The following is a 7,247-nucleotide window of genomic DNA, read 5'->3' as shown; positions in this document are numbered from 1 at the left end:
TATCTTTTGCGTGTATTCCATTGACCAAAAGACCGAAGAAATTTAAAACGAACGTTTAGAACTTTATCTTTACCTTAGCAGTTCTGAGTATTTGCAGCTAGTACGAATAGTTGAAATATACAGAAAAGTTTTGCAAATTGATTTTTCTTTCATTGGATGTGAAAGTAGGAGAAAAACTTTGATTTGCAGTCACTCAGTTTTTAAGCTTTCATATTTAATATTTCAAATATCTTATTGTCAAATGTTCTTGTTTTTTGGAAATTTTTAGAGTGATCGTTTCAAGAATGTGCCATTTTTTTACAATTAGGAAATAATGTTTTCATAGATGGTTGGGTACGGTTGAATAGTTTCACTAAGTTTCCTAATAATGATTTCAGTAATTTTAGTTTTACTATATGTAACAGAACTGTTTTTATTAGACTTGAAAGTAAGAGAAGGAAAATTATGATTTGCAGTTACTCGTGAAGATCTTGGTCTAGGTATATTTACCTTAAGAAAGGTAGTTAACATTACAGACACGAATGGTATTAAGCAAATTTTCAGTCGAGTAAGAAGAAAACGAATTTGTACCTCGTAAAAGAAATCCTTTCATTGTACTTTTCTGGACTGTATATTTTATGCAAAGCTTAAATTAAAATCTATCGAAACGAAGCAAATTAACTCTAAATCGTAATAAAGAAAGAAACATAAAACACTTAACAATGTATAACCAAGTGATTCTCGTAAAAAATGTTAACACTTGTATGAAAAATTTGTACATGTATATACTTTCCTTTTTTTCTTCGCGAAAAAGTGTAAAATTCCAGGAATACGTTGACAATGATGGCGAACAAGTGCAGATTCTTTCAAGACAAAATACCGCGTTGTCAATTTAGTTCCTCGAAAAAGAATGCACACTTCCACAAAAGTGTTAACGTTTCCTTAAAGCACCCCATAAAGTTCCGAAGCATCAAATCTCCCCCTTACAGAAAGATCGTTCTCAAAGGACCGCGAATTAGAATGGTTAATTAACGCGCAAGATCCATCGGATAAGCAGAGGTCGCATATTGTCCTGCCAATGGCAGCGATCCTCCAGAATTAGCCTCCTCCATCCTCTGCATCCTTAATTGGCACTCAAAATCCGTAGAGAGCCATTAAGGTGGCTCTTCTTCTCGTAATAAAAATTCGCTAATTAGGACAGAGCCAGGTGAAACGTTCGCTAGGTATCCTCTCCTCAATTGGCAAACAAACATCGCGTAAAGGAATCCTAACCTACGTTCGTCGTTTAATGAACAATATCGTTGCGGCCGACCAAACCAGACGAGACAAGTATATACACAGAAGACAGGAAAGAGTTTATGAAAACGTATCAACTCGCGAAGAGATCCTCACTGGTCGCAGTCAGCCACCTCATCATCCCCTTTGTTCATCGCCGCTCCTGTTATCATCCTTCCTCGTCTGCTTCCTCCAACAGAGATCGACGATTCCACACTCATCGTTGTACACACGTAACCCGTATTCCTAGCCAGACAACCTGGCAACGTTGTAAAACCCATTCTTCCACCTTCTCCCCTCTCACCTGTTACCTGTCCACTGTCCCCACCTCTAACAAACTACGATTCTCTCTTTCTCGGTTTCGCCCGTTTCGAGATATCTCTCCTCTCTGTTCCACGTTGCTGGCGGACGTTCAGGTAAACGTAAACCCCAGACCTGGCGTACCGTCACTTCACGCTCGGTTCTTGAATCAGTCGAGGCTACGCAGTCGAGACGCGTGCTGCTTCCTTTCCTCCCTACCTCGATCAATCGTGATTCGCGATATCGTTCTTACGTAGTGGACATTCGAGATTTTCCGAGATCTGCAGGATTTTTGATACACACGAGAAGAGTAGTCGTTTGAAGGCTGCATCGAGGGAGAGATTCGATAGGAGACTTTTAAGGTGAGTTTGAAGGGACGTGTGGAGGTCTTTCAGTGATTGTTTGGAAGGTGTTCTTTTTGAGTCTTTGGAAAAGTACGATATATGATATGGGAAGAGATATGGAAGAGTCTTCTGGTGATTGAACAGGAATTGAATTTTGAGAAGAATATTTTGGTGTCTGGGAACCACGCTTTGTTTCGAGAGATTGGGATTTTTATTTAAATCTTGAGGATAGTATGTAATAATCTTCTGTTGTTCGAAGAAGAATTGAATTCTGGGAAGAATCTTCTGACGTCTGAGAAGCCTGCTGCGTTTGTCAAGAAATCAGAATTTTCTTCTGAAAGAATTTGATTTAACAGCAAACGCAAATATTCTTGTTAAACTTTCCCTTGAAGTGAACCTCGAGAATTCGATCAATTTTCGCTCTTTGACAAAATCTTCCTTGCACAGGAATCTTCGAATTCTGAATATTTATGGAACACCTCGATGACCACGCGAAAAAATTCGAGTAGAAAATTGTGAGTCCGAAGATACTTGGACGATCGCCGCGGTAAAATGAAAAATTACAAGTCGATGTTTACATATGGCGGCGGCTAATCAGCGCGATAACGCGTTCGACGATCATTATCATCAGCTTGTTTCTCTTGCCTCGACAGCCAATCGATTTCATAACACGCACACGCGTCGATGATCATCGACGAGCGGAATTTCGTACGATGCTTAATTAGCGTGGCTAATGGACCCCCGTTTCTCGATCAGCGATGCATCGAAAATCTGCTCGAAACAAGCAACGCAATTCTCTTCGAATTCGCTTCTCTTTTTTTTTTTTTTTGCGCAGTGAAAATCGCAATACGAACACTTTCCTCGCGACCTTTTTCTTCGTGTTCCGTTGACGAGCAACCGAGTGGAAAAAGATTTCTCCGATTTGCGATTTTCAAACTGGAAAATCGAGTCAATTTCTAAACGAAATGAATGTTTCTCCTCTCGAGAGCATTTAAAGAATTCGAAGAGCGCGGAGAAAGTAGATTCATGACAATCGCAGGATTGCTTTACACTCCTCAGCGATGAGGTATTAAAAAGTAGAGAAATTTTTCAGTTCGTATTTAGTTTCAGTGACTCGTCGAATCCCGAGTATAATCACAATTTCAACGCGTAAATCGTGTCTTATGTTAGGCAACGTGAAGAAAATCGAGAGCTTCTTATAGGTTTACATTACTTCCGATGACAAATCGAATCTCCAGTTGCAAATTCCTCTTCGAAGGATTCCGAAACGAATGTTTGCACTGGTCAAAACAATTTCTCCCTTTTCCTACGAAAAAGCTCCAACTAATTTCAAGCGCTAAAATATCAAAGTATCCTGTAGATCGCTTTTAACGACATCGTCGAACCATCAACCTGATTACTAAACCATCGAACACCTCTTCGTTCGAAAAAGGAAAAAAAATAATTCCACTCTTTTTTTTTTTTTTTTTTTTTCACAAATCGATCACATCTTCCTCTCGGTGGAAACGAATCACGCGTAAAAGCTTTCCCTCTGTGTCGAAACTAATTATCCTTCGCGTGTATGTAAGTGTACACTTCTCCGGCGAGATTCTCATCGAATATCCTGTTCCTGAAAAAAGCGTTCCTCGCTGTCCAAACAGAGAGGCGCTGCTACCAGCATTTCTCGCTGCTTTTTCCTTCTTCCTGCCAAGCCTCCTATCAATGGGGCTGGCTTCTTTTCGCCGTGAAAAAGAAAAACCTGCGTGGCACCGCGGCGCTTCGATTAGGAAACCAACGGTCTCTCCTGCCTGATGAAATCTCGACGCAGCCGTGGAGAAATCATTAAAGCAGCTCGCAATCGTTCCAGGTGCGTGCATTATGCGCGTGCAGGTGCACGTGCATCGACTGGTTTACCTGTTTATTTCTTTTCTGTTTTTTCTCTCTCTCTCTCTCTCTTTTCTTTTTTTCGCCTCTGTTTGTTGTAGTGGCAACGATGAAAGCGTCTAATTGCCCGTCGATGCTATTGGCCAAGCCGACGCGGATTAAATTCTTAAATAAGCTTGTCGAATGATCGACGTGTTTACGCTTCGATATTGATTACAAAGGGGATTAGATATTGAAAGTGCACGGTGCAGTTGCGACTGTGTTAAGGTTTGCGGACGTTTATGCAATTGTAACGTATCAAAATATGCTAAGTATCGGGTTGAGTCACGAGCAATGTTGTTCTTTTCAAGTACCAGTTTTACATTGTATAATATATCCGTTGTTTGTTACGTTCTTGCCTGTCTGGATTCAGTGTTTCTAGAAGGATGTCGTTAGTCGTTTGCTTAATCAATCGTTGGTTCTTTGTGCGAGGTTAAGTTGTAAGTTCCTCTTTTTTTAATTTGCTCAATTAATTACAGTCAATTCTCACAATTCTCGTGAGGAATTTAGGCTAGCGTGTTACAGCGACGTGGAGAGTGAGTTGTAAATTGAGTTCTGTAGTCTATTAAATGAAAAAAATTGAAATCTATTTAAGAATGAAAATTTTGATCTCGATGATGAGATCAATTTCTCGAAGGAAGTAAAGTATTAGCGTCAATAAAATTGAATACTTGGTAATTTTGTGTGAATTTAGAAAAGGTAATATCGTGGTCACGACGACGAAATAACACTTGCATCGTATATGTTAGCGAAGTTCTGAACGTTGGAAAATGTGAGAGTTGGTTTGAAAAATTTACGAATGGAAATTTCGATCTCGATGATACTTTTCGAAACAAAGTGTAACGATTTTCAGAGAAAAAGGAAAAGCGTTTCACTGGGTTAGTTGTAATTCTGCAAATGTACTCTTAGGAAGCTTTCACTGGATACAATGCATCAGATTACGAAACGCTATTCCAATTATAACAACACACTTTTACTTTCTTAGTGCTACAACCCGAAACTTTCCTTCTTTAAAAAGTTGCGTTCTAGTTTAATAAATAATAAATTTGCAAAAATTTCTTTGAACGTTGGAGGATAATTTCTGTGCTGTGATAACGTTCGTTTGCAAAAATTTCTTTGAACGTTGGAGGATAATTTCTGTGCTGTGATAACGTTCGTGTGAAATTCATTGCGTCTATAAGACTCTTTTTGTCGAGTTTGTCAATATCTAGATGAGATTGTCGTGTTTCGATTATTTCTTCTCTATTGTGGAACGAATTTCACATTTCTAGAGGCGAACCTCTTTGTGCTGTATTTTATGGCTGATTTAGATTCACTGAAGTACAAGATACAGTTAATTTAGCATCACTGGAATTATTGTGATATTATTTTTAGTTTTTATTTGGAGTATTAATATGTTATACGAATTGTAAAATTATAAGGACTTATTCGTAATGAATAATGCTTTACTTTTGTACATTGTTCAATTTTATAATTGATTATAATGCATAATTATAATCAATAAAATTATTCAATTTCATAATTGATTATAAGGTATAATTGTAATCAGTATAACTGTTCAGTTTCGTAATTGATTACAGTGTGTAGTTATAATTCATTGTTCAATTTAATAATCGACTATAATGTACAATTATAATCAATAGAATTGCTCCATTAATTGTTCAATTTCATAATTGATCACAATGTATCGTTCTAATCCATTATTATATTTAATAATTGACTGTAATGTATCATTATAGCTCATTGTTCAATTTTGTAATTGTTTATAATGTACAATTGTAATCACTACAATAATTCAACTTCATAATTGAGTACAAGGTCCAATTATAATCAACATAACTGTTCAATTTCATAATTGACTGCAGTGTACAATTACAATTCATTGCTCAATTTAATAATTGACCGTAACGCATAATTGTAGCTCATTGTTCAATTTTATAATCGTTTATAATCTACAATTTTTCAATTTCAATTAATTATAATGTACAAGAGTGTAAGTTATATGTCTAATACAATATTCCAAGAGAATGTTCTTAAAAACCTTTTTAAACATTCTGAAAACCTGTCCAACGATATTTGATCAAAGTAGGATACTTTTCACCGGGAAACATTCTCTCGCGCAAAATTTTCCAATTTAAGCACGCCTATGATAAGGAAATACGGATCGATTGCGACACATCGATCAGCGAGTCGATTTTTTTTCCACGGCTCAAGGTAACGCGAGCGCGAAAAGCGCGGGAGAAACGCGGGACAACAAAAACTCGCGGCTCGAGTGTTAATCATTGCGAAATCGGCGAGGTCGCGATTGCACTTGCTCGCTAAAACAATAACGAAACACGCAGAAACCGACGAACGGCGGGATAACGCGAGATCGTATCTACGCTTTTAACGCGATTAAAGAAGTTTCCGGCCGTACACTGTAATTTCTGGACATTCTCCTTTCGTTGTGTACACACGTACGTACGTATGTATGTATACGCCAGTTGGAAAATCGACAAGGAAAAATCTTTATAATCGTGGTATTCTGAGCATTCGATGCTTTTAACACGCGTCTCCTCTCAATCTTCCTCAGGGCATCACCGTTTCTCGCTTGTTGAGTATTTTACGATTGCAACAGGGATCGTTTTAAATACGCAATAATTCGAATTGACGTCAGTAAATTCATTCTCTTTCTTTCTTTTCTCGTCCTTTTGAATTACTGTCACGTAATAGATTACGATGTTTTATCGTACAGGATGATTAAAAAATGATGTAAAGTTGGGTAGATCGTGTGTATCGCGTAGCTCGAAAGTGACAAGAAAGTCCGCAAATGTGTTCGAGAAACTTTTACTTTCTGCGTCGATGTTTTATTATTGTGCAACCGGCGCAATGTGCATGATAGAGGATGCAAAAAAACGGCATGTATAGAAAGTGTTCGTAATGATTTATAACTTGCGCTAGTGTGCTCGGTCATTTTACGTGTCGAACGTCCGCGAAGCAATTTCTTTCTTTATTTTGAAGAAATTTTCTACCCTCTTGCAATGGTAAATTTTCATATATGAAAAAATATTTACTCATTCTTGTACAATAGTAAGTTAAGAAAGCATTAAGAAATATTCATTTATTCTTATCCAATAGTAAGTTAAAAAGTCTAGAAAGAATACTTATTTATTAAGTATTAAGAAAAATATTTATTTATTCTCGTTTAACAGCAAATTAGACAAGATTAAAAAATATTCATTTATTCTCATTCAATAATGAATTAAAAAACCTAAAAGAATATTTATTTATTCACATTCAATGTCAAGTTAGAAAAAATTGAAAAATACTCGTATATTCTCGTTCAACGATAAATTCAAAAAAAAAAAAAAAGAAAAAAATTAATTTATTCTCATCCATTGGCAAATGAAAAGAGACAAAAAATAAAGTTCGACGGAAGAATTTCTCGAATTACCATATTCATCGGTA

Source organism: Habropoda laboriosa, unplaced genomic scaffold (genome assembly GCF_001263275.1).
Source record: "Habropoda laboriosa isolate 0110345459 unplaced genomic scaffold, ASM126327v1 scaffold41, whole genome shotgun sequence".
In the NCBI taxonomy this organism is placed as follows: domain Eukaryota; kingdom Metazoa; phylum Arthropoda; class Insecta; order Hymenoptera; family Apidae; genus Habropoda; species Habropoda laboriosa.
This window is presented reverse-complemented; position numbering follows the sequence as displayed.